A 16,334-nucleotide genomic window follows, 5' to 3' on the forward strand; every position below is an offset into this window, starting at 1 on the left:
TAGGAATGTTGATGTGTATTTAAAAAGTGAAAAAGAAAATAATGGTAAGTGGAAGAATTTGCAACTTATTTGTTGGTAGAAAATTGTTTTGATTTCGGTTCTGATCAGCGTATTTGTAAATATTGTTATAACAAATTAGATGAGAATAAAATGCCGCTAGAGCTGTGCATAATAATTTAGAGTTAGTTGCTATTCCTCTAGGATTGATAGATTTAAACACCTATGAATCTATTCTTCTTCAATGTGTACCCCCGTTTCTGGCTTATTGTTGGTATGGAGCCTGAAACAGGTAAATTGCCTCTTTCAGATTTACAAAGAGGTTTAAAAGGAAGAGTTGTGTATTTACCGTTAGATTTAAAGAAAAATAGAGTGTAGAAAGTGAACCACTAGTTATTCTTGTTAATGGTGTGCCGACTAAGAATAAGAAAATCTTGCAGAAGTTAGTGGATGTTAGGAAAGTGCAAAAGGCAATATTGCATTTGATAAAAAAACAATACATACTATAAGAATGTTTATATGGGAAAAGAAGGAATAGTTTTAGCAGAAGATACTGAAACGTCAAGTGGACAAATTCAAAAAGTGGATATGTTAAGATGTGAAGAAATCTATGAATATTACAGTGTGCATCCACTTCATTGAAAAGAAGTGATAGGGAACACTATTGGGTTGTTCCAAATGAGAAAAGCAAAAGGAACTCCCATGAGTGTATGGGAAGAGCGCTTGGAAGCTCGTTGTTTTCCACAGTTGTTCCTAACTGGAAAAGGAGGACGATATGATGAACGTCCTGTGCAGATTCCTGCATCTGAATATCGGACAACAAGATTATATGCAGAAGATCCAAAATTTCGACAATGTATCCCATATATAGTTCATCTTTTGTTTGAAAGTGACTTGTCTGGACTTTCATATGCAGTCAATCACATTTTATAAACTGGAATACATCTGCAAAATGCATCTGCAAAAGATTTTATAGATAAAGGGCACCAGAGAGATGATCATCTAGAATCTCAGCTCATTAATCTGATAGCATGTCAGCGTGGGACTAATGAATAATGGTACCGTCGTCATGGAGAACTGAAATGTATGCTATGGAACTTAGGAACTCCTACATGGTTCCTTACCCTAAGCTGTGCTGAGTACGCTTGGGATGATTTGCTAAAATTTCTTCGAGAGGCAAATTCCAATATAAAAAGTATTAAATACAAGACACCTGGAGAATTATGCTCTTTGGATCCAGTTAATGTATTCAGGTATTTCAATCATAGATTAAAGGCTATGATGTCTTTTATCTGCAATAAAAAATCCTCCTTTTGGAGAAGTTCTGGATTTCTTTTGGAGAAAGGCGTATCAAGCAAGAGGTGCTCCTCTTATAAATATGCTGTTATGGATTAAGGACGCTCCCAAATTTGGAACAGAAATGGACAATACTGTTTTGAGTTTTATTGAAGAATATGCAACATGTGCTGTACCCAAAAGCACAGAAGAAAACAACTTAAGAGCACAAGACTTACGATTCCAAAGCCACCGATGTGGAAAATACTGTCAACTATAGTACAAATCTAAGGACAAGTTCTACACCAAATGTTGTTTTGCATTTCCACATCCTGTAATATCCAAAGGAAGAGTGAACAGTTTTATGTCATCTTTGCGACATACTATCACAAGAAAGTCTCCAAAAAATACCTTCAACTTAAGAAGAAATGAAGAGTCAAAATACATAAATGACTACAACCCAGTTATTTTGTCCATGTGGAATGCTAACATGGATATTCAGTATGTTGCAGACAATTCCATTGCTGTTGCTCGATATGTGATGTTCTATATTACAAAATCAGAAAAGACGGAATTGGAAGAAATGTGGGAAGAGATTTCTCACGAGAAGACTCTAAGTAAGAAATTATACAGTTTCAGTTTGAAGATGTTATCACATTGAGAAATCGGAGCATATGAATGCTCAGATCGGTTATCACCTGCAAGTCTATACCCCAAATCTAGAAGAATCATTTGGGTGAGTCTAGGCTTTGCAGCAATGCGAAATCGAGTACTGAAATCTGTACAAGAAATTGAATATTTAGCAGAAAAAGGTCCAGAAAGTACAGATATTTTGAAAGCGAATATGTTGGACACATATTACCCAAACAGAAGTCATCATCTTGAGAACATGTGTCCCTATGAAGTGCTGCAAAACTAGGGGCCAGATGTAAGAAGGCAAATACCGGCCGGTAACGGTCGATTTTGGCCGTTAGCGACTGGTATTTGGTTTTTGAGATGCAGGGGGCCCAAATTTTAACGATTCTGTAAATGTACCGATTCTGTAAATTTACAGATTTGGTAAATTACCGAATCGGTAAATTTACCGCATTGGTAAATCTAGATGTAGGTGGCACTTAAAATAATGCCACAGGCCCTTAAGAATTTGTTATTTACCATGAAATACTATTTCATGGTAAATAACGAATTCCTGTGTACATGCACATCTGTGCATGTACACCTGTGCCATGTGGCACACATACATGCCTTAAGGGCATGTATGTGTGTCACATGGCACACAAGCCAGAATTAGGGGTGCAACAGGGTGTTAAAGTGACACCCTATCCCCCTTGCCTCAAGGCCCATAGGAATCAATGGCAATTACCGAATCGGTAAATACCGAATCCTACAGATTGGGTATTTTTTACTGATTTTTTACCTACATTGGATTTACCGAAGCATAAATACCGAATCGGTAAAATTCGGTATTTATGAATCGGTAAATCCAATTTACCTACATCTAGCCCTAGACTTTTAAACCGAATACTATAGAGAACATCACTGATGGAAAATATGGAGTCATTGGTTCCGAAGGATGTTTGGTGAAACAAAATAAAGGAAATTTGATTAATCACAGGAAGCTGAGTTGCGACACTGCTGATAAAAGGAATCTTACTAATTAGCCCTTTTACAACTGTTCAAACCATGGTGTTCAGAAGTAGAATTACTCGGAGATTTCCAGAGCTATGAAGATTCCTTTAATACTTGTAAAGATAGTATACAATGCAGTGCTTTTGAAAATTATGTGAAAATGTTGAACAATGAAATTGATCAAGAAGCTACAATTGCAGCTGAGATTGCTAGGGACAGTTCTCAAGACAGTCAAAGTTCTGCTGCGCTGAGTCAAGATCCACTAGGACAACCAATTGTTGAAAATGAAGCAGCAATCGCCATGAATGAGGTGGAAACAGCAATGCATCAAGCCCAAGAAGATGTAACAAACTTAGCAAACTTGGAAGAACAACTAAATGTTGAACATAAACAAATATATGAGCAAGTGAGACAACAGATTGACCATGGATTACTTCATGAAAAGAAAGAGTGCTCATGCACGTCATTTTAACCTACCCGAATGTACGTGAGTGGACAAGCTGGAACAGGAAAAAGTTTTTAATTAAAGTAAATACAAGTTATCTACAGAAAACAACTGAGTCACATTTGTCACTGCTCCAACTGGGTTGATAGCACACAACATTAAAGGAATTACTTTACATTGTTTACTAATTCTACCAGTAGAGCATTAAAACAACTTGGAATACCACAAGCTATCTGGAGAAGCTTGTTGTGAAGTTTCAAGAGTCTTGAAGAAAATGAAACTTCTCATTATTGATGAAGTAAGAATGGTATCAAACGTAATGCTTGCCTTTGTGCATGTAAGAATGCAGCAAATTCTTAGAACAGAGTACGACGTGTTATTTGGAGGAAACACGTCATAGTTTTTGGAGATCTAGTGCAACTGACTCCTGTAAAAGGACAACCAGTATTTAAAACACTTGCGCATGAAGACACCAGAAAGTCTCTGGGTAGTGTTGGAAACGTGAACATTTGGTCATATTTTGAATACAAAGAACTCATTACAAATATGCGACAGGCAAATGATGTTGTTTATGGAACTATTCTCCAAGATATAAGAATTGGACTACTGACTGAACATGGCAAAAAGCTTTGCTGGGTCGATTACTTTCCAATTTGTTTCCAAATGAAAAAGTAGTTCCTGAGGAAATATACGTGAAAATTGCAGAAAACAAATCTGTAATCTGCTTAATGCCAACACTGCATGTGTGTTCTATATTCAACGAACAACTTTTGAAACTGGAAAATAAGGAAATAATAAAAATTGAAGCCATCCATGAAATAGAACAAGAAAGAATCACTAATATTTTGACAGAAAAATTGAAGACAAAACTGGATTCTTTAGAAAAATCAATATATAAAACTGCTGGATTAGAAAAGAATCTATATGCATGTGGAAACTGTTGATAGTTTTAAGGGGTAAATTGGACGTAGTAAAAGGTTAATGGAGCAATGGGCAAAGTTATGGATTTTGGATGTTGAATTCATAAAAATTTAATTTGATCAGATTGAAGAAGTTAAACAAATTGGTCGTTGTTCAGTTCGTTTTTTGCTTGTTAAAGATTTATATGTCCGTAGAAAACAGTTTCTACTTTCTCTGGTCTATGCAATGACTATTCATAAATTTCAAGGTTTAAGTGTTGACAGCGCTTTGCTGAACATTGGAAATACTGTGTTTAAAGAGGGTATGGCATATGTTACTTTGTCGGAACATTATCTGGTTTGTTTTTGATTGATTTTGATGATACAAAGGGTACTGCAGATACGAATGTGTCAAAGAGTATATTAGGTTAAGAAGAGCATATGCTCCCAATTTAGGTCAATATCCTGTATTTGAAAAGCGTGTGGGTGGTCGAAAAAGAAGGTATGAGAATATCTGTACTGAAGGTGTAGAGAAGTGGAAAAAAAAGATAATGTTGTGATTGCAAGCAAAAAGAAGAAGGACACTGTTGAAGTGATTGTTGGTTATCAGTTTGAAAATAGTTCTGGTGTCAACTGCTATGCTAATGTAGTGGTCAATGTTGTTTTTTTTCTTGAAGGTTAGCAACAGCAAATTATGGAGAATTTGGAAAAAAATGTGTTGCTTGTTGCATTCTGTTCATGAAAAAATTGAGAACTGATACAAGTAAGATACAAATCGTTTCTAATGTTCGTAATCTTTTGGATGTATGTTCTGGTTCTACAAAATTTACACAAAATATCCAACAAGATGCTCAGGAATTTCTAATGTATATGCTTACTGTATTGGAAAATGAAGGTGTAGAAATAGAAAATATTTTTGGCCTCTGTTATAAATTTGAACATTATTGTGAAAATTGTATGTATACATGTAGCACTAATGTAAACACTGACAGATTTCTATATTTGACTTTACCAGACTGTAAATCAGTGTCTTTCAATAAATTAATTAAAGCTGCAAATAAAAACAAGAAGTGTAGCCAACGCAAATCAGAAATGGTATCAACTTTATTTTTACAAAGATATGGACAATATATAATTTTAATGATGGAAGAAAATTGGACACTTTAATAACACATTTTGTAGCTACTCAACTATCAGTATCCGGAAGGACTTTTGTAGCAGAAGCAATAATTTTCCATGATGGTGCTTCCACAACATCTGGACATTACACTGCCTATCTAAAAAGTGGCAAAGGCTGTACTCTTTGTAATGATGCTGAGTTGGTTTTCAAACAACGTTTGCCTTACGAATTACCAAATTCCTACCTAACTTTTTTCAAGCCAAAGTTTTAGGAAGATAATTCAGCCTCTGAGGAATTTATGATTTAATAGGATTACCATTGGACAATTTACATAAAAAGGAGTGCAAAAAATACTATTTGTCCTCAAGGAAAAGTATATCTTTGAATTATGGACTTTTTCTTGCACATTGTCTCGGTGTATATTTTTAACTGACAACATTTACAGTGTTTATAAATTTAAGTTATAACATTTTCTTAGCAGTAACCATTTTATATATGTGTGATTAGTATTATGCGCTATTTTACTGGGGATGGATTCTTAATTTTTTTTAAACAATCTAATTGATTGGGGGGTTTTTGCCCGCTGTAATGTGATGAGTACGATTGAAATCAATGTTTCTAGAGAAATTCAATATATTCCGAGAACAGCAAAAAAGAGAAAGAAATTACTTTGTAAAATATTAAAATGATGCTGTTAAAAATGTATTATTACATGTTATAACTATTTTTTCTTTTCTTTTACAGATCCTAATTTTAAAATATAGAATTTAGTATATTTTACATTGTAAAAAACAACTGAATAAAATGTGTAGCGTTTTTTTAGTTCTATTACTGCTGAGATAAGGTTAAGTAAGTCCTAAATGCACAATGGACTGTGTTTCCACACAATTGAAAAAAAGGAAGATGGATGGACTAGTTTTGTGCCACAGAATTCCATTGCAGACAGGTATCAGATAGGAGCCAGCTTCAGAGCACCTGTCTGCAAGATACATGGTATAGTACACAATGGAGTCATATAGTGGTCTTGTAGGTCCTGGTAATTTTAGAATTGTAAGAAATAAAACTATTTAACTAAAAGCACATCACTAAGGGGCAGATTTACCACCCCCCTGCGCCACCACTACATCACTTTTCGTGACGTACTGGTGGCACAGGGTGCTCTACCATATTTACAAGGAGATCAAATGCAACCCTGCGTGACTTTTCCTCTCTTTGTAAATACGCCACCTTCACACGCAGCACAGTGTGTTGGAGGGACGTTCCATGGGTGATTCTGTGGGTGTTCCCATGCAACATCCATGGAACAAGACACATCTCCAGATATGCAAGAAATCACAAATCTGGAGATGCGTATGAATGCTACACCACCTTAGAGGTGGCGTAGCGAGGCACAACGAGGAGAAATGTTTTCATTTCTCCTCGTTTTTTTCTCTTTCAATGTGTGCTCCATGGGAACCAGACTTTCTGATGATCACTCTTAATATAGCTAGTCTATGTACTAGCATTTCCCATGAGAATGGGATTGCTGCTGTTCGACAGTTTCTAAAAAATCGTCCCCAAAGATTTGCTGAACATAGCGAAATGCGGATTGATTGTTTGCAGTTTTGCTTGTTTAATAAGATCTTTATTTTTCAGGAGCAAATCTATAGACAGAATCATCAGGGGACAGCCATGGGTGCCTGCTTTGCCCCCAGCTCCGCGAACATTTTCCTTGGCTTGTGGTAGAAGCAGGCTGCATGGGCGGACTCATGTGACCATTCGGTTGACAGAACAATCAGTTGGAGACAGTATATAGATGATCTTTGTCTTATCTGGTGAGGCAGCAAAGAATCAGCTATGGAATACATAGATCATCTTAATAACAACAGTCTGAATCTAGAGTTTACTAGCAATATCAGCGCTACGGAGGTCACCTATTTAGATGTGAGGGTCTTTGTGGCAGACGACAAGATACAAATAGCACTCTTTAGAAAACCCACGGTGGGAAATTCAGTGCTTCATGCACGGAGCAGCCACTCAGAAAATCTGAAAAATAGCATCCCGTATGAGGAACTATTGTGTATCAAACGCAATAGCACCAGACAAGAAGATTATCAACAGGCAGCCACTGAAAGTATAGCGAGGTTTTGTGAGAGAGGGTATTAGGAGAAGATACTGAGGGAGGCATGGATGAAAACTGAATGCAAGAGCAGAACAGATTTGCTAATAGACGCCCAGAAACAGAGAGTAACCGGAAGTTTAAATAACTTTAGGCGGATCACCAGCTACTCCAATTCAGCGAAAAGCATCAAGAAAATCATCCAGTCTAATTGGAGTATCTTAAAATCAGATGTAGTTATCGGCCGAGATATCCCCTCACATCCCTATCTAACTTTTAGAAGAACCAGATCTCTTAAAAACTGGTCACAAGCCACCTGCCACCTATCCAAAGAGGTATTCAGGGGTTATCAGGATTTTTTCCGTGCAGTAAATGCAAGGCATGTGCTGACAGCAGTAAAACCACCTCTTACATGATCCCAGGACGTAAAGATCCTGTACGTATTTCAAAATTCATGAACTGCAACACGACCTGCATGGTGTATTTTCTGGTCGGCGCATGTGGCCTTAGGTATGTGGGCAGTACCATACATGCTGCAAAAATACGGATATTAGAACACCAGAGAGCCATTCAGAATAACGACAGAAATTCTCCGTTTGCACGACATTTCCAGATGTACCATAATAGCAACCGCAAATTGCTTAAATATTTCTGCCTGGACCATGTGGCTCGAGACTGACGGGGCGGTGACAGGGAAAGACGTCTCAGAAGGTTAAAGTCTCGGTTTATTATAGATCTGGCCACTAAAGTCCCAACAGGATTGAATATGGGTGAGGAACTTAGGGTACACTTGTAAATATGTATATAGTATTTTCAGACTTTGGGTGGTGTAACTAGGGGCGAGCCACAAGTTGTTTCTTTGCACATAACAGTATCTACGTTCCGTCTTTCTTTGGGCACTGGCGTATGGGCTCCTTAGTTGGATTATTTTTTGAGATTTTTTTAATTTTTTTTAGATCATTCCTATTCTTTTTTTACATTTATACTTAGCAACTCCTGCCCATTCAGGGCTACATTTCGACAGCTAGTCTTAATACAGCTAGCGTGTACATGTACACTCTGTTGATTTTTTACATGAGTTGCCTCACGTAATTTTATGTGTATGTTAACCAACTAATTGATGGGAACCCATGCATTTTCCCTGTTTCTTGATTAATGCCCAGACAATTTAATTTAATTACAGACAGTGACTTGAACTGCCCTGACTGTGTAAATATGTGAATATGCTAATTTGAATACTTAGATCGGTACCTTGCCCGATTGGCATGCAAGCAGTGATGAATTTAACTGTCCTCTTGTGTGAAGGTAGATATTTACACCACATTTCATTTCCTTTCTTTTCTGTGAGCTTCACTTACCTACTGAAAGCTGATTCATTCACTGTTTATTTATTTATCCGTCTGTGAAATGCTTTTTTGACAATTTGCTGACTACAGCGGCTTGCCTAACAGTAAGGTGGCGCTCTGTTGTGACATCGCCCATGTGACTATGCATGTGATCATGACGTGTATTACCCCCCCCCCCCCTCCGTGAGTACTGGTGTTTTCTTTGGAGCATTACGATATACGCGAGCCTGCTGTCGTGTTTTCCAGCCCCCGCTAATGAGTGCGCTGATGTACCAGCAGGAACTTGGAGCATTGCAATAAATATATATAAATATATATATATAAATATATATATATATATATATCCTGCATGAATGTTGAACAGCAATTTGTTTAAAACTTCTAGAGCAAAATTTGCCAAACATGGAAGAATTACTGAATGAGGCAATGCTCCAAGAGCCTTCAAAAACTGGTGTTAGTTCATTGACCTCAATTTGAAATTTTTGTGGAGAAAAGTAAACTTTGTAACTATGAAAAAGCTATATTGTTGCTTCCCCCCAAGGCCTCAGTCTGCACCAGATCTGGTAGTACAAGTGTCTGTATTTGCTTTTGCTAAGTTTATTGAGCAAAGGTATTGTATCTGCCTTCTAAGTGCCGACTCTACCAGATAAACATAGGAAGAACTCAGGTTATAGATGGCTGAATACAACAAATACCTGCTATACACGTATGGAGTACTTGTTTTTTATTGTTTCCATTACTATCTTTACTCGCACCTGTTGTCTATAGGCATTGTATTATCACTAGTAACTTGTGGCAAAGAGATTTCTCTTTGATTGTTATTTTGTTTATGATGGGGAATGTGACAGAGCACTCATTCGTGCATAAACACAGACTTGTGAAACTATAGAACAGATGCACCTTCTGTTCTTTTATGTATTTTTGTGCTTTTTAATATATTGGTTAATTCTCCCTAACAGAGCTGTTGATCTTTACACATTGCTGGTTCATGTGTCTTTTTCAGATTTATTCATCAGTCAATAGTTGTTTCCCTCTATACCCATTAGGGCTTAATGAGCCTTATCAAGGCATCATTTATTGAGGGTAACTAGTACCAATCAATATTGTAAGTCCTTTGCTGGCCAGTGTTTATTCCCATTATAGAAATTCATTTTGAGCAATCTGTGAAGCGAATTACAGAGTGTTGCAGCAAATATAACTGCTATGCAATTTACTGACAGAATTCCCACCTTTACATCACTTTACAGGTTTCGATTTGCAGGAGTCCTGAGCATGGTAACTCTGTATTTGTTTTAGAAGGCCTGAATGTTGATGGCAAGTTCCTAGGAATTGTCCTCTTTTTGTTAACCTTTCTAGGAAACATAATCTACAGACGACCTAAGAGATGCTTAGAATCTAGACCGTTTTGAACTTCATATTCTTTTTTGGCAGTATTCCCTACCGCCGCCTTGGAGTTCATTCCACCCTATTTAGATGTTAGCTGGTCTATAGACGAAAGACCGATGTGGTCCCACCAACACCACCAGGAATTCTCAATCGTGTCAATGGCAGGATGGGCAAAAGTGGATGTCGGAAGGAACACCACCAGTTTCCCTGCTGGGCCAATCACAATGTGCCTTCGTATCGACATGACTGTGGTGGCAAAACCTCCACACCAGAGTAGAGGGATTGAAAAGGGATAAAATGCAGAAACGTACCTTTTCTTACTTTCACACTTCCCTTTCCGCCATTGATCTGATCTTCTAAGTCCTGCTGCTGCTGCTTGATGACGAAAAAAATCAACACCGTTGTGGACACAATTAACGGTAAGCTCTACTTTTAGCTGTTACCATTTGACTTGTCTGAAAACAATGCACTAGACTCATGCATTTAAAAATCTCTCTTAAAAAGCAATAGCATACAAATGTGTAATGCGTATGTCTGTAATGTTGACGTTTCAGAAAATTAAAGGAACACACCTGTATCATCACATTGTATGTATTCATTTGGTTCAAGCTTCCTTAAAAAAGTGGATATTTGCGCAAAAATAGGATATAGAATCAAAAAGTCACCATACAGGTGTGTTGAAATACATATTGAAAAATGCCACATTAAAAACATATGCAACACACATCAATGGGATAAGTGCAACCCAACATGATGTAGAAATGGCACTAGACAAGGTGAAACCTTTACCTTATTAATTACCTGTCAAATCAATGTTAGGCCCATATTTTAAGTATCCTACATATACATACATGTAACATTTCCCTTTCTCTACTGAAAATCCTATACTGTATCCAATTTCAATAGTCACAGTATTGAATATGATGTCATGAATATGCGCTCATACTGTTCAGTAATCAAAGTGAAACAAACACACCTGTAATAATAAATTCATCCAAATAAATATTCTAACATCAATTAGTTGGTGCAAGTGGCCATTACTATGATGAATGTCTGCACCTAATTTCAAATCACCATCACATGCAATGTTAATCAACATATGCACTTAACAAAGTAGACAAAAAATGTTTTGCATCATGATGAAGAAAAATAAGTAGTTCACATTTTTATTTAGAAACATTGCTAGGAATGAATCAATTGCAAAGAAAAATTTATATCAGGAATAATTTGGTGACATCAAAAATGTGCACTTATTGTAAACAATGATAGAATTCCCAAGATATCATAAAAGCCAAATGGTTAATCCATAAATGACCAAAACAAACTGCACTGTCGTGCACTGGAACAAAGCTTGCCTCCTAATTCACTGCCAAGGCGAACATCCTCAAGGAGGGGTATCTGGTGGGCAGAGCAGGCACATCAAAGATCTTACTTTCGGTTTGGGAGGGGGTGTGAGTTTCGGAGGGGCTTTCTTGCATTCTGGAGGGGGGCTGTGCATTTGGGAGGGTGGTTTCTGTTTTGGAGGTGTGGACTGGTATGTAAAAAGGATGGGTTGGGTGTGGAAGTGGAAGATTTATATTAGGGAGGGGTGGTTTGGGCTTTGGACGGGATTAGGGAAAGGGGCGACAATAAACTCTCACTGGGAAAATGCGTAGGATATTTGGCAGGGAGTTCAGTTTGGGTTGAGAGGGTTTGGATGGTAGAGGGCATGGCAGTGGCTGATTGGCATTTGTCTGGTTAGGGTGCAGGTGCCTGTGGGTCTGATGGATATCGGGCAGGTTTGGGTGTGTCTTGCTTCCTAGGTGTCTGTTGTTTGGGTGAGTGTGGGTGTTTGTGTTTTTTAGGTGTAGATTCTAATGTGTGTGTGTGGATGGGTATGTTTTGGAGGTACTGGGTGTGGTTGTGCTGCATGTGAATGTGATGGTGCTTGTGGGTGTGGTATGTGGGGCTGTGCTGGTGGTTGTAGTAGTTCATGTGGATGTGGTGGTGGATGCATTGCCGGTGGGTGCACTGGTGGAGGTGCATGTGGGTGTGGGGATGCATGTGGGTGTGGGGGTGACTGCGGTGTCTGTGGGTATGCTGGTTGAAGGGGTGGTGCATGTGAGTGTGGTGCCTATGAGTGTGCTGCATGTGAGTATGGCATTGAGAGCAGTTTCTGTAGGTGTGCCGGTGGTGGGGGTGGTGCATGTGTGTATGGTTGTGCATGAGGCCTCTGTGGGTGTGCTGGTGGTGGTGCTACATGTGGGTTTCATGGTGGGTGTGGTGCCTGTAGGTTTGGATGTGCACCAGTGTTTTTGTGGTGTTTGTGTTTCTGTGTGGGTGTGCTGCTTGAATCTGTTTGGGTGGGTGTATGCAAAGGTGTGAGTGTGCTTGGGACAGGTCTGGGAATAGGGAATTGGGATGGAGAAGGGGCAGGAGGGGCTCAATGTTGGGGTGGTTGGGAATCTGCAGTCAGTGAGGAGGTTAGTCCTTGAAAAGACCTCTGGAGGCCAGGCATAACACTGTGAATACCTTCCAGGTATGCTACCATTTGTTGCATATGGTAGCCCAGCCCTTTGAAGTCATTCAGTAGTGTAGTCTGGCCTTCAGAGATGTTCAGGAGGAGGTCAATAGCCTGCTCACTCAGAGCAGCAGGGGGTTAGGAGAAGGGGGTAAGTTGCCTAGAGCAAAGGAGATGCCACCCCTTTTAGGGAGGAGGGTTTGGCCAACTAGGGGGAGCAAGAGGGTGAATGGAGATGGTACTCTGGGTGACATACAAGGATGAAGCTGTTGTGTTCACAAGGCCCTATAATCTGTATATTTTTGATTCTCAGTAAGTAAAATATGAATAAAGGTGTGTCAACAAATATTGCAATGTTTCACCAATATTAGAATAAACTGAGAGCATGTTACATTTGTTTGGCATTTCACAATGGTAACATTTACTTCAACTAACTAAAGTATATGTCAAATTTAAAAAAAATATAAATGGTTTCTGTATTTTCACATGCTGACCAACACAAATATATTAATACACAATTTTATAGAGACCTGTGGACAACCCTTATCAATGTCATAGGCTAAATTTACTAATCCAGGCCTGTGACGACATCTAGGCCAGTGCCTCCTGCATATTCTGTGATGTGACCTACTTTTGATCAGTACAAAACCATGTGAACTGCAGAAGGCTAAACATGAACACTTTTGGCACAGTGAATACTGCCCACTGGGAGTAAGGGGCCTGCTGTTTGGACATGGAACACTTTGAAATGGGAGTAAAAAATAATGAAGTGTTAGCTCGAGAAGTTAGGTAGTTCCCCTTTTCAATTGTGGTCCATTTAGAAGCATTCAGGAGCATATATTTAAGTACACCTCAAAATTTGACTTGGCAAGGATATATGTTTAAGACAGCAATGCCTCAGTGTTTCAATTGTTTTTCCCCCTGACTCAGCCCCAGCTTTGCTCATGATTCTGACTGAGCACAGCTCATTGTCAAGCCCTGATGTCTGCAGCTTCATGATCATGATGTCACATGAACACCGCCTTCCTTTAACGTCTATATGAAAAATTACCTTGGGCGCATTTAAGATGTCACCCCAAGCCTGTGTGCTACTCTGAAGGGATCTGGGAGCTACTGGTAGCTCCCAAACAACTGTTTGGAGACCCTTGATCTAGGCTAAGTGATTTGTGGGACGGTACACATAGCTAACATTATTTTAATTTGGTTTGTACAGAAAACATATTCATATGTAAAGGGTATGTACTATGTTTTCACATTTACATAATGTAATTTTTCCACGTATCACATGTAAATGAAACATATACCTACATTTATGTTTCTTTCTTTCTGTATTCGTTTATCATACGCAACCATAAAAGTACACATGTATACAAAAGATGACCCTGTTACAATACATAATTAGACCACAGTTAAGCATAGATAATTAATGTTTTGGACAATCTAAACGCAACAATGAAATATGTCAATTTTCTAGACAAGGTATACTTTTAAAAAAACTGATCAGATAAGATTTGCTCAAGATATGTTATATGCGAAAGTGGTGGACAAACAAAAACCTCAAGGGTCTGCCACGTGTGTCAGGATTCGCCGCTCGACCGCGCCTGCCTCGCTCGGAAACTACACTTCCCATGAGCTGGCGGAGTCCCGCAGGAAGTACATCTTGGAAACAGACGCGCTTCCGGTTGCGCGTTATTCTCGATTTGTTCTGCACTCGGCGTGAGAGCGGCCGCTCTGCACGCCCGCCTTCGTGTCTCCTGTTGGCCCCCTCCCCTAAGGCTCCGTGGGGAGAACTTCTACATTCTGTCCCTGCAGTTGACAGACTACAGCGCCAGCAGGTATTGCCGTTCTCTTATCTCCGGCCGCTCAGGCGGTCAGCTGTTTACTTTCCTGTTTAGTGAGCGCGGGGAAGTACGGAGTCTGTTGCTCACAGATCATATACTTGCTGATACTTTCTTGGCTAATTGGGTGTGGCGGAACACAGTGGCGGTCGAAACCACGTGTTACCGTACACCCTGGTATTGTTTTGGTACTAAGAAAGCGGGGCGCTGTAGTGAGGACAACTACGTGTCTCCGTTATGAACTGGGTATTTACAAGGAACTAAAGAGTTGGGCATGTAGTGAGGAAACTACAGGTTACCCCAGTTCTCATTGTGCGGTCATCCATTGGGTGTATTGTTGGCAGAATTCAGTGGTGGTCGCAACTACGTTTTGCTGTTTGGCATTATCCAAGCATATTCTGTGGGGTCATTATTTAGAGAGCGTATCCCTCTTACTTTGTGTTGGAGCAAACATCCTTACGTTGGATACCTTGGACACCCCTTGTACATTGAGTCCTCTGACAAATCTGTGGTATGTTGTGAGTGGTGGGTTAGGTGTCTCAGTACAGCGTGTGTGTGTCTGGTATGACAGGACTGTTTTCTTTAACTATATGTGTATGTGTTCCTCAGGCCTTCCTCACAGATTGTGGCAGAAGGGCTGTAGTTATTTCCTATCCAAGGTCGGGTTTTCTCTCTGCTCAGGTACTTACCTATTTTCTTGGTTTATTAGTGAGACTATATGAGAGTAGTATTACATGCTAGTAAGCACTTAACTGATGCCTGTCTTGTCTTTTGTTACAGGCGTCCTTTCCCTGCTGACCCTACCTTTACCCATCCCACATTTTTTTATTTTAGTTTGTTATTTTTCTCCCTCGCCTAATGGCTCGAACACCCTGTGTTTACACTTCAGGGTGTTGGTGACATTTGGAGGTGGAACCATACTTGCAGCGACTGGATCCCGTGGAGTAATCCTGACAACGTGAGTCCCAATCACTCCAATTGGATTCTTCATAAATAACTGGAGTTGCTATATAACAAAAAACACCTTAAAACGTATGGTCATTTAAAAGAGATTAAAATGTTAAAAATGCTGACCACAACATTGTAAGTCTAGTCACCTTTTAAAAAACTGGTATTAAAACCATGTTGAAAGATGAGTCAGCAGGGGCCTGCAACAAGTGATTGGACAAGGGGAAGTGAAACCAGAGCTACGTATAGAATGTAAAAAAAAGGCATAAAGTGAGTTGTGTGCTAGAAAGAGATTATGGGACCCGATTCACAGAAGTAATCTGAGACAAAAGTCTAACTTTACGACTTTCGGTATTCACAAAGGGCATTTACGATTAGTAAAGTTACACTTTTGGTCAAAGTTTAGACCAAAAGACAAACTTTACTACTACTAAAGTTGGACCAAAATGCTAACTTAAACCAAAAGTCTAACTTTAGTAGTAGTAAAGTTAGACTTTTGTTCTAATTTAGACTTTTGGTCTAAACTTAGACCAAAAGTCTAACTTTACTACTCGTACATGCCCTTTGTGAATACCGAAAGTCGTAAAGTTAGACTTTCACCTCAGATTACTTCTATGAATCAGGATCATGGTATTTAGGAAGGGCGCCACATGCCAACTACAGTACAATTCCCACCTATCAGTTTGATGCACGCTACGCGTTGGTCCCACCCTTGAGGTGAAATGAGATTGTAAAGTGCCAATGTATGCATTACATATATGGGTGCTGGAGAATAGTAAATAACAGAAGCAACTTTTGAGCCTTGTGTTGTGAGGCTGCAGGCAGTTGTGTGATCTGCAATATAACTAGAGAT

Source organism: Lissotriton helveticus, chromosome 4_1 (assembly GCF_964261635.1).
Source record: "Lissotriton helveticus chromosome 4_1, aLisHel1.1, whole genome shotgun sequence".
NCBI classification, from domain to species: Eukaryota; Metazoa; Chordata; class Amphibia; order Caudata; family Salamandridae; genus Lissotriton; species Lissotriton helveticus.